The following is an 18004-nucleotide window of genomic DNA, read 5'->3' on the forward strand; positions in this document are numbered from 1 at the left end:
TGGGGTTATGGATATTGGGGAGGGTATGTGCTATGGTGAGTGCTGTGAAGTGTGTAAACCTGGTGATTCACAGACCTGTACCCCTGGGGATAAAAATATATGTTTATAAAAAAATAAAATTAAAAAAAAAAGTAAAAAAAGAAAAAAGAAATGCTGACTTCCAGGGATCCCTGGGTGGCTCATTCAGTTAAGCATCTGCTTTCAGCTCAGGCCATGATCCAGGGTCCTGGGTTCGAGTCCTCGGGGGCTCCTTGCTCAGTGGGGAGCCTGCTTCTCCCTCTCCCTCTGCAGCTCCCCCTGCTTGTGCTCACTCCCTCATTCTTTCTCTCTCTGTGTCAAATAAATAAATAAAATCTTTAAAAAATTATAATGTTTCTAAAATATTTTATTAGTTTACTAAAATAAAAAAGACATATATGGTCTGTAGAGTAACCCTAAATGTGAGGCACTGTTCTAGTCACTGTAAATTCAAAACAAAACCAAACCTGAGAAGACGTGTATAATTTAGTAAAGAAAGGCAGACATGGATACAAGTATGGATAATGAGGGGCCTCTGGCAGAAGTCTGTAAGGGTGCACTGGAGACATAAACAAGAAGGGTGCTGATCTAACTGGGGGAAGTTAGGTTAGGAGAAGCTGCCTGAATGAGGAGGCATAGAGTAATCTGAAAGATAATGGGAGACTTGCTAGATAAAAATGGAGACACAAGAAATACCGCCTACCTCGGTTCAGCACCAAAGATACTTAAAAAAAAAAAAAAATAGATGTTGCTTTTACTCAGAATTCTGTCTGAAGTCCATTATTAAGAAATGTTAAAGAAAAGCATGATCTGCGGGGCGCCTGGGTGGCTCAGTGGGTTAAAGCCTCTACCTTCGGCTCAGGTCATGATCCCAGGGTCCTGGAATCGAGCCCCTCAATGGGCTCTCTGCTCTGCTCTGCAGGGAGCCTGCTTCCCCCTCTCTCTCTCTGCCTGTTTCTCTGCCTGCTTGTGATCTCTGTCTGTCAAATAAATAAAATCTTAAAGAAAAAAAAGTATGATCTGGTATAAATGAAATAATTCTCCGTTACTATCCATCATCCACAGCACTTGTTCCATCTCAAATATAAGCCAGTTTAGGATAAATGAACAGATAAGCATATGACAGTTGAACAGAAGGGCCATGACAATAATAAAGCAGAAATAATAAATCAAGACTCAAATGGCAGTATCAAATCAAAGAACCATTGTAAGCAATTGTGAAGGAAAGTATTCTCTGGATGAAACAAAATCCTCTTGGGGAAAGGCTTCTTTAAATTTTAATCCTCTAATGAATCAACTTATTTGCAATAACTGGCTTTGAAAAGTACATTAGAGAATTTTTGGACATTCAGAAAGGGCCCAGTATTGCCAATATATCCCAGAATAACTCTTACCTGAACAAGAACAGCATTAAAAGGAGAAAGAGAGTAAAGAAACAAATAAGAAATTATGTACAATTATGAAACATCAGTTATTTGTTGTGACTTCTCAGTATAAAATTTTAGCAGGTTATCCAAAAACATAAGAATTTTTATTACAAGTATAAGCTTTTCACGTGCCAAGGAGTCATTCTTCAAGCACATTTTACTCTAATAAAATCATTTAGGTCAGTAGTAATGGTAATTTTTCCTCCTTACAGCTAGCCACTTTACCACAGTAAAAATAAATAAGGAAAAAATCTGCAGTCTAGTGACATCAAACACAGGAAAAAAAAAAAAAACCTGTTTCAAATATCTCTAAAAATCTCATGACTACTAGACATCTTTCTTTAGTGATTTAGTCATGTTATAAATGACTATTTTATATCCCCATATAACAAATATAATTGTATGCAAACCAGAAACTGATGTGTTTATGAACTATGCATTGTGGTGTTCTGGTGTTCTCAGTCATGGCTGGGGATGAAATCTAAAGTTCTGTACACCTGTGGACGTCTGCGACTTTTAAAAACACAGGTATTTCTTAGCGGAAATCTAGCTCTCAAAGAGGCTACAAAAAATTAAGATGAAAATATATGACTCAGTGCTTTTATTTAATTTCTTCCTTAATTATTCAAAGGGAGTTTTTATAACATTCTAATAATAAGATGAAGTCAAAAATGAAATTATTATTACAAATAATAATTAAAATAATCTCTTATTAAAAGAGATGATTTAGAGAGTATAGGCCTGCCAATTTTGGAGCAAGACTTCTTATTAAGAATTGATATGCTGTGGACGCCTGGGTGGCTCAGACGGTTAAGCTGCTACCTTTGGCTCAGGTGATAATCCCAGGGTCCTGGGATCGAGTCCTGCATCAGGCTCCTGGCTCAGCATGGAGCCTTCTTCTCTCTCCACCTCTGCCTGCCTCTCTGCCTACCTGTGATCCCTCTCTCTCTCTTTCTCTCTGACAAATAAATAAATAAATAAAATCTTTAAAAAAAATAAGAATTGATACGCTGCTTCAAATCTAGAGTAAGTTTCCTTAACATTTTTGAAATCACAAAGTCCTCTAAGAACTAATACCTTTCTTTTAATTCACTAAATCCTCAAAAAACATTTTAAGAGGTGCCTGGGTGGCTCAGTCGTTAAGCGTCTGCCTTCGGCTTGGGTCATGATCCCAGGGTCCTGGGATTGAGCCTCACATTGGGCTTTCTGCTCAGTGGGAAGCTTGCTTCTCCCTCTCCCACTCCCCCTGCTTTTCTTCCCTCTCTCGGTGTGTCTCTCTCTACCAAAAAAATAAATAAAATCTTTAAGAAAATAAAACAAAACAAATTTTAAGATATCAAATCACTGCCTTACTTGGAACCATAGCTCCCAGGCTAAGATACAAAGAATTTTCTTTAAAAGAACTTTCTTGATCTACTATTTTCTCCTCTTCAACCATATATTGTACTATTTTATAGTTTACACTCTTTCATATTAGATTTCTTTCAGTTATTTGAATCAGTCATGCTCTGCTAAATGTCCCTGACATAGACATTCACCTAACACATTGATTCTCCTTGTATTAAAGCAGTCATCACAGTTTGGGGTTATCTTTTTATCTATTTTTCCCACTTAGCTTAGAAGCCTCTGAAGGCAGGGAAAAGTCTGACTTTTTTTTACTGCTACTCTATTTCTAAGCCCCAATGCAATGTCTCCCTCACAGTGGATCTGTATTTCTGAGCATTCTTGTGTGCCCTCTCTCTGTCTCTCCACCCTTCCCTCTTTCCCTCCCTCCCCTTACAAATACAATGTACAACAAACAGTGAAGAAAAAGTATTATTCACATTATTTCTTTCAGGACCTACTTTGTAGATTATTCATGGGAAACAGAACATTTGCCACATTTGAAAACTGAAATTTTGGGGCACCTGGGTGGCTCAGTTGGTTAAGCATCTGCCTTCGGCTCAGATCATGATACCAGAGTCTTGGGATCAAGCCCCACATCAGGCTCTCTGCTCAATAGGGAGCCTGCTTCTCCCTCTCCCACTCCCTGCTTGTGCTCCCTCTCTCTCTTTGTGGAATAAATCTTTAAAAAAAAAAAAGAAAGAAAGAAAACTGACGTTTTTGTTTTCCTTGAATAACAAGTACCTTTGAGAGGGTCATAAATAGTTATGTGAAAGAGAAGAGGCACCTGCCTAAGCCAATCACCTAAGTCAAACCTAGAAAACAATCAGCCAGAAAATACAGCAAACTTACTTTCCTATCTATTTTCTCTGCTTTAGAAAATGAAGCCACACAGAGTTACAGAAGTTGAGTAGATTTCCCCAAGAATTCATATCTACTAAGTGCCAGAACATTGATTTAAATCTATGTCTATTGAATAGCTAGTATTATACTCTTTCCTGCATGAGCAAACAGTTATATATTATACTGAATGTTTATGACCCTAAAATGACAATGATAGCGGAGGAGTTTCTTAGTGCTTGACTTTTTAAAAAACAACTTAAGATCCATTTTAGCTGAAATGTTTTACAATTTCAACAATAATTAAAATATTTTATGTATTAAATAACAAAACTTGATCTACAGAAAAAAAGTATGATGTCATCAGCACATAACTATTTCATTAATATTATTTCTTAAGTTTAAGCTTAATTTGGCAAGACATCTTTCAAGTGTTTGAAAATTGACAATTTTTTTAAAGATTTTATTTATTTATTTGACAGACAGAGATCACAAGTAGGCAGAGAGGCAGGCAGAGAGAGAGGGAGGAAGCAGGCTCCCTGCTGAGTGGAGAGCCCAATGCGGGGCTCGATCCCAGGACCCTGGGATCATGACCTGGGTCAAAGGCAGAGGCCTAACCCACTGAGCCACCCAGGCACCCCGAAAAATTGACAATATTAAGCACTGGAGAGAATGTGCAAAAGTAAACTTTCTTACTTTTTTTTTTTTTAAGATTTTAGTTATTAGAGAGAGAGAGAGAGACAGTGGTGGAGGGACAGAGGAATAGGGAGAAAAAGACTCCCCACTTGGAGGAGGGAGCAGGGAGCCCAAAACGGGGCTTGATCCCAGCACCCCTGAGATCATGACCCAAGCCAAAGTCAGATGCTAGACCAACTGAGCCACCCAGGTGCCTCTAAAAGCAAATATTCTTATTCATGTTACTAGGATTATAGATTACTACAATCTCTTGGAAGAACCATTTGGAAACACCAATAATCTGTAAAAGACGTTCCTTTTGCCAGCTATTTCACTCTAGAAATGTATTTTAGAGAAATATTTCCAGAAATGTGCAAAAGTACATGTAGAATTATGTTGTGCATTTTTTTTAAGATTTTATTTATTTTTTTGACAGAGAGAGAGAAAGAGCACGTGCACAAGCAGTGGGAGCAGCAGAGGGAGAGGGAGAAGTAGGCTCCCTACTGAGCAAGGAGCCCAATGCAGGGCTCAGTCCCAGGACCCAAGATCATGACCTGAGCTGAAGGCAGATGCTTAACCGACTGAGCCATCCTGGCATCCTAATGATGTGCATTCTTAAAAAAAAATTGGAAATAACCCAAAGATCCAATGATGGGACATAAATAAATTAGGTTCCATTGCAAAGGGATACTTGGCAAATGCTTAAAAGAATATGTGAGGACTATAATGTGTGGAAATAAAAGCTGGCCAAGATTGAAAAAAAGTAACAGAACATTACATATAGTATACATCATACTATATTTTGATAGTAGTAATAATAAATTTAAAACTATAGCCTTTGGGAGCACATGGGTGGCTCAGTTGGTTAAGCAACTGCCTTCAGCTCAGGTCATGATTCTGGAGTCCTGGGATTCAGTCCTGCGTGGGGCTCCCAGCATCATGGGGATTCTACTTCTCCCTCTGACCTTCTCCCCTCTCATGCTCTCTCTCTTTCAACTCTCAAATAAATAAATAAATAAATCTTTTTAAAAAATCTGTGTTTAAAAAACAAAAAACTATAGCCTTTGGGCACCTGGGTGGCTCAGTTGATTAAGTGCCTGCCTTTGGCTCAGGTCATGATCCTGGAGTCCCAGGATCAAGTCCCACATCAGGGTCCCTACTCAGCAGGGAGTCTGCTTCTTCCTCTCTGCACTTCCCCCTACCTCATGTTCCCTCTCACTCACTCACTCTCTCTCTCAAGTAAACTAATAATCTTTAAAATAAATAAATAGGGGCGCCTGGGTGGCTCAGTGGGTTAAGCCATTGCTTTCGGCTTGGGTCATGATCCCAGGTCCTGGGTTCGAGCCCCACATCGGGTTTTCTGCTCAGCAGGGAGCCTGCTTCCTCCTCTCTCTCTGCCTGCCTCTCTGCTTACTTGTGATTTCTCTCTGTCAAATAAATAAATAAAATCTTAAAAAAAAATAAATAAAAATAAAAATAAAATAAATAAATAGGGGAGCCTGGGAGGCTCTGTGGATTAAGCCTTTGCCTTGGGCTCAAGTCATGATCTTAGGGTCTGGGGATCAAGCCCCACATCAGGCTCTCTGCTCAACATGGAACCTGCTTCCCCCTCTCTCTCTGCCTGCCTCTCTGCCTACTTGTGATCTCTCTCTCTGTCAAATAAATAAAATCTTTAAAAATAAATAAATAAAATAAAACAAAATTAATAAAACCATAGTCTATGCATAAAAATATTTTAAAAACATATATAAAATGTCAGTAATAGCTGTTGTTGAATTTAAATGAATGAAAAGTTATTAGAATTTTTATAGCTATTAAAAATACTATGAGATTATTTTGAAAAATACTATTGAATATATTTGAAAATTTAGATGAATAAGTCCTAGAAAAAAGAACACACCAAAAAAGATTAAGTAATAATTAAGAAAAATAAATGCATAATTCATAAGATGATTATTTCATTTAAAATTGTGCCACAAAAAAAAAAAAAAGGACCAAATGGCTTTACTGGTGGATTCTATAAAATATTTAAGAAAGAAATTAACACAGGGATGCTTGGGTGGCTCAGTTGGTTAAGCAGCTGCCTTCCACTCTGGTCATAATCCCAGGGTCCTGGGATCAAGTCCCACATCGGGCTCCTTGCTCAGCAGGGAGCCTGCTTCTCCCTCTGCCTCTGCCTGCCACACTACCTGCTTGTGCTCTCTCTCTGACAAATAAATAAATTTTAAAAATAAAATAAAATAAATTTTAAAAAGAATGAAATTAACATAACCATCCAGACTCTTACCAAAATAAAAAGAGTCAATCTATTCCAAATCATTTCAGGAGTTTAACCAACATAAACCTAACAACAAAATGTATCCAAATAAAATTATAAAAGTTGAAAAAAATAGTTTAAAAAAAATTCTAAATAAAACATTATCAACCCCAACCCAGTAATATACACAATGAGTAATAGGCAGATCATGAGCAAGTTAAATTTATTCCAGAAATTTATTCCAGGTTTAACATCTGAGAATCAATCAATGTTATCCATTGCATTAATCTAGCATAAGAGAAAAATGATATGGTCATCAAATAAGTTTAAAGTTATTAATTTATGAAACAAACAGAAATAGGAGGGCATTTCCTTAACCTGATGAAAGTTATCTATGAAATGGTGAAGTATGGAGAAATTTTCTTATGAGATCAAAGAATGAGAAAAAAAAATGTGAGTTATCACCACTTTTACTCAACATTGCACTAGAGATCCTAGCCAACACAAAAAGGTAAAATTTTAATAAGTTATAAAGTATGGATAAGAAGAAATAAGCTCATTATTCTCTAGATACAAATGAGTGTCTAGAAAATTAAAAGGAATCAACAGAAAAATTAATACTGGTAGGTGAGCTTTATAAGTCTATAAAAGGTCAACATAAAATGGACTATACACTTTTTATTATTAACAAAGCGTTAGAAAATGAAATTTAGAAATTAGAGTGCTTATGATGGCATAAAAAATCAAATACTTGGAATAAATATAGCAAAAGATGTGCAAGATTTTCACACTGAAAACTTTAAGCATCATTTAAAGAAATTTTAAAAGATCTAGAAAAAGTGATACATATTTAGACCATGATCATAAATGAAAAGGCTCAATTTTTTAATGTGTCAATTACACTCAAATTGACTTCTAGATTGTCATTCTAATCAAATCCAACAAGGATTTTATAGTAATAACAAGCAGATTGCAGATGTATCTAGCAAGGCAAAGAGTCATTAGCAGTCAAGACAAACTTACTCAAAGAATAACCAAGATGGAGGAGCTACTCTAGCAAATATTAAAACATATTTTAAATCCACAGTAATTAAGACTGTGTCTCTGGGCATAATAATAGACAAATAACCCAGTGGAATAGAATAGAAAGTCCAAGAACAAATCTGCCCATACATGGAACACTTGATTTATGACAGAGGTAGCACTGCCAAACAGTGGGGAAAGGAGAGCTTTTTCAATAAATGTCTCTGGACGAATTTTTTATCCATAAAAGTAAGAAAGCAAAACTCAAGCCACACACAAAAATCAATTCCAGATGAAATGTAAAACAGTATAGTGTCTCGAACACAATACAAAAAAATATCTCCATAACTTGTAGTAAGGAAAGATTTATTAAACAAGACAAAAAAAAATACTAACTCTAGACTACATCAAAGCTGAGAACATCCGTTGATAAAACATAACATGAAAAGAATAGCAAAGCAAATCATAGAGTGGGAGAAGATACTGGCAAATATTTTCTAAGGGCTCAAATTCAGAATATATAAGGAACGTCCTCTGACTCAAGAAGAAAAAGACAGATAATTCAATAGCAAAATGGACTAAGCTTCTGAATAACACTTCAAAACAGCATATTCAAATGGCCAAAACATATAAAGGTGTTCAACCTCTAATTAATAAAAAAAGTGCACATTAAAAACATACTTAGATATCCATCTCCACTAGATAGTTTTAAGTTAAAAACACTATTAATACCAAGAGTTGGCAAGTAAGCAGCGACTTGAAATCTCATACGCTACGGGCTGGACTGGAAATTGGCTCAACCACTTGGGAAAAGCAAACAATACCTACTAAGTATTGGCTTATGACTTACAACTCAGCAATTTTAATCTTACCTCAATCTTAGCAAAAATGGATACACATACATGTACTACAAAAGACACAGACAATTACAAATGTTCATAGGAGAACTATTGGTAATAACAAAACTGAAACTACCTAGATGTCCAACAAGTGGAACAGATATATATATATTTTGGAATATTCATACAAAATTCTATAGAGGAATAAAAATGAACTACTATATGCAAGAACATAGATATTTCTATCCAAAAGGCTGAGCAAAATAAATTGCATGCAAAAAAAGTGCATAATATATGATTCGATTTATATTAATTTCAAAAACAGGCAAAACTATTCAATGGTCTTAATGTCAGAATAGTGGCTACCTTTGGGAAAGAGCAAGGTAGTAGTGATTGGGAGGGGCCGGAAGAGGAATTCTTGGATACAGACAAGTTCTTTCTCCTGTACTGAGTGTTGATTCCGTGGGTATAAGTACTTTGTTAAAGTTCAATGAACTGACACTTTTCTAAGCACTTTTCTGGATTTCTGTTACTTTTTAATTAAAAAGAGAAAAAATAAAGGCAGTACAATGTTTTACTAAAAGCAGAGGCCTTACTTTCATCCCCATTCAACTTGTGCATAAATCAAAATTCAAAAATTACTTTCTTTGGAAAAACTCAGTAATGTTCTAGTACCAAAAGAGTTGTTATGATCTCTAAATATATGCAGACAAGAAGAAAAATACAGTCAATCAGAGAGTAGGTATTTTTAAAGATTTTTAATTAAGGGGCTCCTAGGTAACTTAGCCAGTTAAGTGTCTGCCTTCAGCTCAGGCCATGACCCCAGAGCCCTGGGACCCAGTCCCACATCAGGCTCCCTGCTCAGCAGTGGGTCTGCTTCTCCCTCTTCCCGTGCCCTCCCCCTCTGTTCTTTGTCTCTTGATTTATCTCTCAAATAAATAAATAAAATCTTAAAATTTTTTCAATTAAAATACAATATATTTAATGTATAAAAATATTGTACAATGGCAATTTTTATCTGATATAAATTTCTGTTATATTAAATAAGTTGAATCCCAAACTGGAATATTATAAATGTTATTTATAATATTTTAGCTGGCAATCTTGTCTGTTAACAGCACATCTGTACTTTCAGTAACCATGACAATTAAATACTATAAGATTAGATGTCTTAAGATAGAATTACCATTTATGGTTTGTGGTGTCAGGAAGCAAAATTAGGGCAGAAAGGCATAAAAATTTCTGATGCTCATTCCAAGGTAAAATAATGAACTTTTAAATAGTACATTGCAATTGTTTAATTCATGTTTGGGAAACTGCCCCATGTAAATCACTGTAGTAGAAGACCACTTCGTTTATAAGATATCCATAAATAAAACATGTATAAATTTAAAATGTTTTGATCTCTTGTGTGGATACTAAGTTTATTTGGGATAGATACCAGTCACCAAAAAGAAGAAAATTTAAAATGTGACTCACAGAAAACTAAAACTGGACGTCATGGAAAGGCATTAAGCCTAATAACTTAGGTTCACGAGTTAGATAACCTGCAGATAAATTCTAGCTTCTGTAATCATTAGCTCTTTAACAGCTCTACTTTTTCTCACCTGTAAAATAGTAAAAAATAATAAATAAAATCACTTGCTGGATTTGGTTAAATTATGAGATATCACATCAAACACATTTAAAACAATGCCCAATCACAGTGAATGCTCAATAAATGGTTGTTGTCAATAATTGAGAATATAGATATAATACAGAGGAGAAATTATAGTTAACATATTTTTTTCAGTATTTTTAATATTCAAACTAGGCCAGATCAGTGCTGTAGGTAAGTATCCATCTATTTTTCATAACTGTCTTCTTAAACATTATTTTTGAAAAAATATTTGACTCCTCAGAAACCCTTAAGACTGTACAGACAATATACTAAACCAAACTGGAAAGGTAAATATTGTCTACTTAAGATAATATTGGAAGGTACTTTAATAATTCTAGTAAAAACATGAGTGAAAGAGTATTGTACTTAATGCCAGAAATTTAAAAAAATACACTCTGAAGTAAAAAAGGTTATAACATGTACTCACACACACATATACACATATATAATGTAAATAATGAAATGCAAGATTTTAAAATATGTTTAACACAATATTGCTATCACTGGGTTTCATCTTAGATAATTAAAAAAACAAAGTAAAAATTACATGTAGGTATTAGTGCAGTGAATTTTTACTGGATTGTTCATAAGTCTCAATAGATTATCAAGACCAATGTTCTTGACCTGGACAGAATGGTGACTGGCATGCCTCACTGAGATGTTTTGCCTAAGTCTAACACACCAAACATGCAACTATAAGTAAGATTACCTTACTTCTTATCCAGATTTGCCACTAACATGATTTCAGGCAAACTACTTATTTCTCTGAGCTTGTTTCCTTATCTGTAGGTGTGGATAATCATGCTTTCTATCTAACTTTTATGATTGTTGCAAAGAATCAAACACAGTTATGCATGTAACCATGTTTTGTAAACTTTTGTAAACTTCTGGAGATCACACCAGAAAAGAGAGATGAATTTTGTCAGTATTAATTCCAACACAGCTAAATGTATATATGTACATTATCCTGAAACTATACACTTCTTACTCTTTCTGAAATGTAGAAATATTTAAAAGGGAGTTGCCTAATGGTCTAGCATTGGGAATTATTCAATGTCTTAGCCATAAATTTTCATTAAAAATTGCTTATTAACGGACTCTCTTCTATGAATCTCATATAAACCAATAGAATCAGGAAGTTAATTCTTAAAAAATAAAGTGAAAATTGACATGGCTTCTAGTTTTTATTTGCTTGTTTCCAAGGTAGAGATATAAATCCTTTATTCTTTGAAATTTGAAAAAAAGTTTAATTTTAACCTTTCTTTATTCATTTCTTCCAGAAATATTTATTAATTATCAGCTCTATGTCAGAGCCTTCACTGGACATAAGAGGAAAAAGGTCTCTATCCTGATGGGTTTACAGTGGGCGTAACAGACAAGTATACAATTAGTTACAATTTAGTATAGCAAGTGTTATGGATGGGATACCTATGTATTGTTATGGAAGCACTAAATAAGGACTCCAAACTCAGCCTTCAAGTTTAGGGAAGTCCTCCTAGAGAATGTGGCAGTTCACCTGAGCCTTGAAGATATTAGGCAAACTCAGTTATATTGCAGAAAGGAGAAAGGTCATTTATGGCAGAGAAGAGAATATGGAGGGGAAGTGAAGTTCAGGGAAAAAGGAGAGAAAACGTGATATATTAGGAGAAATGCAAACAATTCTGTGTGATTGGCATTATGAGAGACTGGAAATATAAGAGACTACAGCAATAAAAAATGGAGTCAGAGAATTAATCATGGACCATTTAATATAGAACTTTAGGTGAAATGCAAAGGACTCCAGGCATCTTATTTTTAGTAGAGGAGACACTAGATGACATTGGTTTTAGAGAGAGAACTTTGATTACGGTGTGGAGAATGTGCTTGAGAAGAAGACTGTAAGAGAGGGCGACTGATGTAAGGACTCTTAACTCTGAATATCCTCATTTCCGACATGAGAAACAAAGACTTAAAGAGATTAGGTAACTTGCCAAATATCAGGGTTTGTAACTGGTGAGCTGGGTTTCCTGCAAAGCTCTGCATAACTCTTAACACATGTGTTCTTTAAGGACCAAGGAAATTGCTTCCAATAAAAGAAATGAATGTGGCTAACCCTCAGTATTAGAGACTAGTAACAAATAAAACTGTGTAGGAAAAGCAACAACAGTCAGGTCCACATCATCAAAATCAAGTACAGGGGTGAACAATTACCCAGTGAATTAAGGACCATCTGGATAATCCCATCCAAAGCAGATTTAGTGCAGGAGTCATTCAGATAATTGTGCAAACAATGTGCATTGCTCTGGCTGAGTAACCTGGTCATTAATATCTTCCATAGTACGTTTTGCCCTGTGGCACTTTTGAAATGGACAATAGTAGCTCAGAAAGAATTAAGATACTATTCACTTCATGGGAAAGCCACATAAATAATAATGGGATCCTAATAGACTGAGAGGGTATTTTATATGTCCCCAGGAGCCATTTCACACAGTGATATATACACGATATACATAAGCCAAATCCCATTTCAAAGAATAAAAGAAGTTCAGCAATTGCATCCTCAAATATGTGTTTTTTATATTCAATTCTTTGTCAGGTGAAGAAAGTTTTTTGAGCATTAAAGCAATGAAAAATGCTACTATAAATAGACTTAATAGGTTAAACTACAGCAAGGTTACAAATTTCTGTATGTCCAAAAAAAAAAAAATTAAAAGATAAAAGACAAAAAAAGTGAAGAAAATTTTCACAGTATACAATGGATTTTTCTATTAAGTAAGTTAAGAAACCATAACTCAATAAAGATTCAAGTGAAATCCACAAATTAAGAAATACAAAGAGCCAGTAAATATGAAAACATTTTTCAATATCATCAAAAACTCATAGAAACACAATTCAAAAGAATAATCAGATACATAATTTCTATTATCAAAATAGTCAATTTTTAAACCACAATATCAAATATTGAGACTATTGCCCAAGTGGTTTATACTGAGTATTAATTTGTGCCTAAACTTTTTGCTAGAGCAATTTGGAAATAAGCATTAGGAGTCTGAAAATACTTAAAGGTATGACCCAGTAATATCTATGAAGCTATTAAAGGAAATGGTCAGAAATGCAAAGACTAATGTATAATCATGTTCATTTCCATAAATGTGAAAAAAACAGGAAACAATCTAAGGACTCTATCTATATGAGAGAATAGGTGGCAGCGGTTAAAAAAAATACATGGTTAGTAATAATATTAAATGCAATAATAAACTAATGTTTATGGCATGGTAAAAATTATCAAATCAAAGTGGGGGGAAGTGAAATATAAAAATGAATATTCACTCTAATTTCAAATTTGCATGTTTAAAATACCTATGTATATTCATAGAAATAAAATTGGAAGGTTGAGAATGGATCTCTCTGTGTGGTGGAATTTTCTTTCACTTTCACCTTTTCTTGAAAGATCCCATATTTCCTTATAATTATAAAAATGTTATTTAAATATAATATTATATGTATATATCTCTGAATGCCATTATATACAATAGGTAATTCATACAACCATCATGAAATAATGACCTATCTTCCTCCTGCTTCATTTCCGGTTATCTAACTAGTAAATTCTATTCTCAGGATTTTAACCCAAGTGTTCTTGCTCCAAAGTTAGCACTGTGGATATGAAAATATGAAGTAAATCACAGTAAATATTTTAAATAAATAAAGAAAATTAAAAATGTATTATATCAGTAGTATGTAGCATGTTAGATTAAAGCAGAAAGACATACATTGGGAGATTTGAAAAACTGTCTACTGTACTAATCCAAGACATGCAATGACATACACTTGTATTGGGGAAAACATATGATGAAAATTAGAGATCAGAATAAAAATGGATAATTTAATTACTGAATAGATGATGGGCACTTGGAGATAGAAGTCTGGAAAAAAAAATCACAAGCCAGAAGCCTGGAAAACTGTTGTATCCTTTGCTAAAAGCCAGTATTAGGGCAGAGGGGAGATTTTACTATCTACTATTTCCAGCTATTACTTATAAGTAAGGAATACAACTAAGCCCTATTTAAATATGTTACGTGGATTATTTTATTTCATACTAAAAAAAAAAAAGAAAAAGAAAAAGAAAAAACCACAAAAAGCTCTGAGGTAAGTGCTATTATAACCCCCAGCTGACTTACTGACATTCGCTTACATGCATAATGATATATAGATATTAACACACAGAGGCTTCCTTCCAAAGCCTGTGCTCTCAGCCACCAGGTTAGTAATTTGGAATGGCTAATAGAGGAAAGATTAGGAAAGACATGAAGAAGGAGAATTTTGTTTCCAATAGAATAAATTGAATCAATTGGAGGAATTCACTTGAAAACCTGAAGCAGGAAGAGGAGGTAAGAGGGAGGCGAAGAAGAGAAGTTTAGAAGAAGTTAAGAGAAAAATTATAACATCAGATCATTGCAGTATCAAAAAGTAAAATCTCAAGGAGGAGATGGAGAATATGGAAAATGGTAGTTCAAAGGGAAAGAAAAATGAATAATACATCAATTAAAAAAAAACAATCATTGAACTTAACTTACTGATGACTTAGAATGGGTTCTTTCTTGTGATGTAAACCATGGCCAATTTATATATAGAAATAGATGGTGATGGGAAATAGATAGATGTTGTTGCTTTCTTTTTAAATAAAGATATACATGGCATGTTTTATATAGAAAAGTATAAATGGTCTATCCTTCAACTTGGTCTCTAGTTGGTCTCAAGGGGCACAGATATAAGAGACATACAGAATAACATGTACAAAGCCATAACCCCTACTGGAAAATTGAATCATTCTTTGGAAGGAAACAGAAACACCTCATGTCTTTTATTACTCCTCTTGGAGAAGTTATCTTGGAGAGGATAACAGAATCTTAAAGCCTATTGGAACTGTGTTCAGTGTGGTGGATTATACAAAAATATAGGTCATGGTCTTTTTCTGCAAAGTGCTTCTTTGCCTAATTTAGAAGACAAATCAGGATATATATATAAAATATATATATATATAAGATATATTTTATATATATTTGCTATATATATCAAATAAAGAAATAAGACTGAGCATCTGAATAACTGAATAACTGGTATTGTTACTGGTGTAACATTGACCAAATTTTATCAATATCAAAAATCACTGGAAAGCTGAAGGATTCTATTTGAGGAGAAACTGCTACATAATATAATTCATAGTAGCTTGTTGAAATATTAGGGTTGAAATAATGGAATTTTAGAAGGCTTTAAGCAAATTTCTTGTACCCTCTAAATCTTAGTTTTTTTCATCTAAGAAAATGAAAAAATTACCATCTGGATTAAAAAACTTCAGGCAATGGGAAAAATAAATGCACATACATCTATAAAAGAAAGTCCATGTAATGCAAATAGATATGATATGAAAAAGCAGCACATATTTAAATATTGGGCCCACAAGTAAAATTTGTACAAAGAAATAGATTAAAACTACCTTCAAAGGTTCTAAAAGTCTCTTAGTTTTAAGAGACTGCAAGGTGGGTGGATCTCCCTGCTCCCCACCCACCCACCCCGCCAAATCTCCAAATGCTACTTACTAGCTTTAAGTTACCACCCAAATAAATTCACAACCCATCAACGAAGATAGGGCATACACAAACCATTACTCTCTGATGACTTTAATAAAATATCCCCAATATGACATGCATTTATTTGCTATGTGTGTTACATTTCAGGCTGGGAAGGTACATACATATACTGCAAGGCTGAAAAATACGGGGAAATGGATGAAGATCAAATAGCACTCTAAGAATGTACTCAAAACAATATCCAGAAATACTGATATTCATGTGCGTTACAGAGACATTATTCCATGCAGGGTTCCCTCAATCTGAACACATCTTCTCTGGCTTTTCCCCCAATGGAGAATTCGATTCCCTTTTGCCCCTCCCACTCAGTGCTTCCAGATTGCTTCAGAAGGCCCAGGCAGCCTGCTCAGCAGCAGGCAAACAGGGCTGGGTGTGCAGGAGCTATATATAGCTCCACCTTGGAGATGTGCACACACAAGCACACATACAAATGCCCATGCTGGATTTGGCATGAACAAATAAGAAAAGGTTTCAGCCTCCCCCTTTCCTTTTTCCTCATCACCCCAATTTTTCAATAATTTCCAAAGCGGGTGTCTTCGGTTCCCTAGAGTGATGCAGTCTCTAATTTCTCTGCAATTCTTCTGCCTACTGCTTCCAGCAATGTGACTCCGGTAGGAAGCGGCATTGGGCCAACACCTACGACCCAGATGCGGTCACCCAGGGAGGCTGCCTTGCAGCTGCGGGGAGCCCATCCGGGCACAATTACTTGACTCTCTGGGAATCCCCGAGGATAAACCCGTTTTTTAGAAACTAGGCGAAAAGGTGGTTCCCATTAGACAACACCAGGCTAGGAGAGCAAACGCGAAACCTTCCCTGCCTCTCCCCTCCTCTGTCTGCAGCAGATAGGGCAGAAGGGCCCAGGTCTTCTCAATGGAGACATCATTAATCTGTAAATGCCCTTAGAGTTGCGGGATTTCTTCCCCACTCCCCACTCCTGAAGGGAGCCAGTTCTTAACAGAAGAGCCAGGGAACAAACAAGTGCCTTCCTCCCCGCCCCCCCCCCCCCCCCCCCGCCCCGGCCCCGTCATTCCCAGTTTTTGCAGGGATGAGCTTGCTAGTCTAGACGCAAGGTACGAGGGTAAAGGAGTAGGTGCGGACAGGCGTGGGGAGGAGCAGAAGCTCCTCCGGTTTAAGAAGACCTGCGGGTTCCCGGCTGCTGACATGTCTGCTCCCGCATACCCTCCCCTGCGGGTGGACATGGCATTCCTTGGGCGCGTCACCGGCCGCGGCGGCCTCCGAAGCCTCCGAGAGGAAAGTTGACGAGACATGGATGGAGGCTCGGTCCCCTCTCGTAGGGCACTGCCGACATGCCCCGCCCGTCACCAGGGCTCCCGTACCCCTTCTTCCCAGCACCCAGACGACCTCTATCTCAGCCCTTCCAGCCGCACTTCGCGACGAGAGCTGCGGCGACCACATCAGATTTGGGGGTGACGAGGGCGGGGCGGGGCTGGGGGGAAGGGGGAAGGGAGGCAACAGTAGCATGAAAATACGCATGCTTTTTTTCTATCTGCAAAGAAGAAAAAGTCCTGCCCCCTACCTGTTTTATGCTCCTGCTCCCTTCGGCGCGGCACAGCTGGACCATAACCTACAGGTTTCCCACTTCCGCTGCAAACACCTGGGAGCGCATCTCCACACCCGGTGCCCCTCCTAGCCTTGGCGGAGCCCTGCCTTGCTACTTGACAGCAGAAGCCGGGCCTTTTAGAGCGGTCATTGGGGCCGCGGGGAAAGGGGGCGGGTACCGGAGGGAAACCCGCGTCTCTCATTGGATAGGAGGAATGCCACTCTCACCCCAGACCAGGGCTCGCTGCGGACTGAGGTTTGCTGCTAAACCTAACCGCAAAGGGTCTCTGCAGTTCCTGGCACCAAACCCTGTTGCCACTGGATCAGGGACCCCTAAGAGGAGGGAAACCGGTTTGATGACTTGTCATCTGAGACCCCCAAGAGGGAGGGAAGGGCCGGGCATAACCAGACAACCAGCACTTTCCAGAGCTTCCCTGAAGGGACCATCTGTTCTGGGAGATTGGACAGGAGAAAATATCAGGAGCAGTGCCTTGATAGAGAAGCACGAACTTCAATACAGAATCATTGAAGATACAGAAATACATACACTTAAGTGAAAAAAAGAAACACAAGAAATAAAAAAGACATGACGGTTTGGGTTGTTTCAAGTTTCCATTTTTGCCTAAATGTAGTATGCCAGTTTTCCTGTGGAGTAAATGTTGAACTGTTTGTTCTGTGCTGCGGAGAAACTC

The 18004-nt window shown here is 36.7% G+C and overlaps 1 protein-coding gene across 3 annotated transcripts in view; it reads right to left on the reverse strand.

Moving 5' to 3' along the window:
* Window positions 1–17452, reverse strand: part of CNTN1 (contactin 1) — a 375956-nt gene extending 358504 nt beyond the window's left edge. For 2 of the 3 annotated variants that reach the window (XM_047742599.1, XM_047742600.1), the window contains exon 1: window positions 17290–17450. The gene's annotated coding sequence lies outside the window, so the exon portion shown is untranslated. Of the gene's footprint in view, window positions 1–17289 lie in introns of all 3 variants that reach the window. The other variant, XM_047742601.1, reaches the window with a different exon arrangement.
* Between the last annotated feature and the right edge of the window lie 552 nt (window positions 17453–18004).

This window comes from Lutra lutra, chromosome 8 (assembly GCF_902655055.1).
Source record: "Lutra lutra chromosome 8, mLutLut1.2, whole genome shotgun sequence".
Lineage (NCBI taxonomy): Eukaryota > Metazoa > Chordata > Mammalia > Carnivora > Mustelidae > Lutra > Lutra lutra.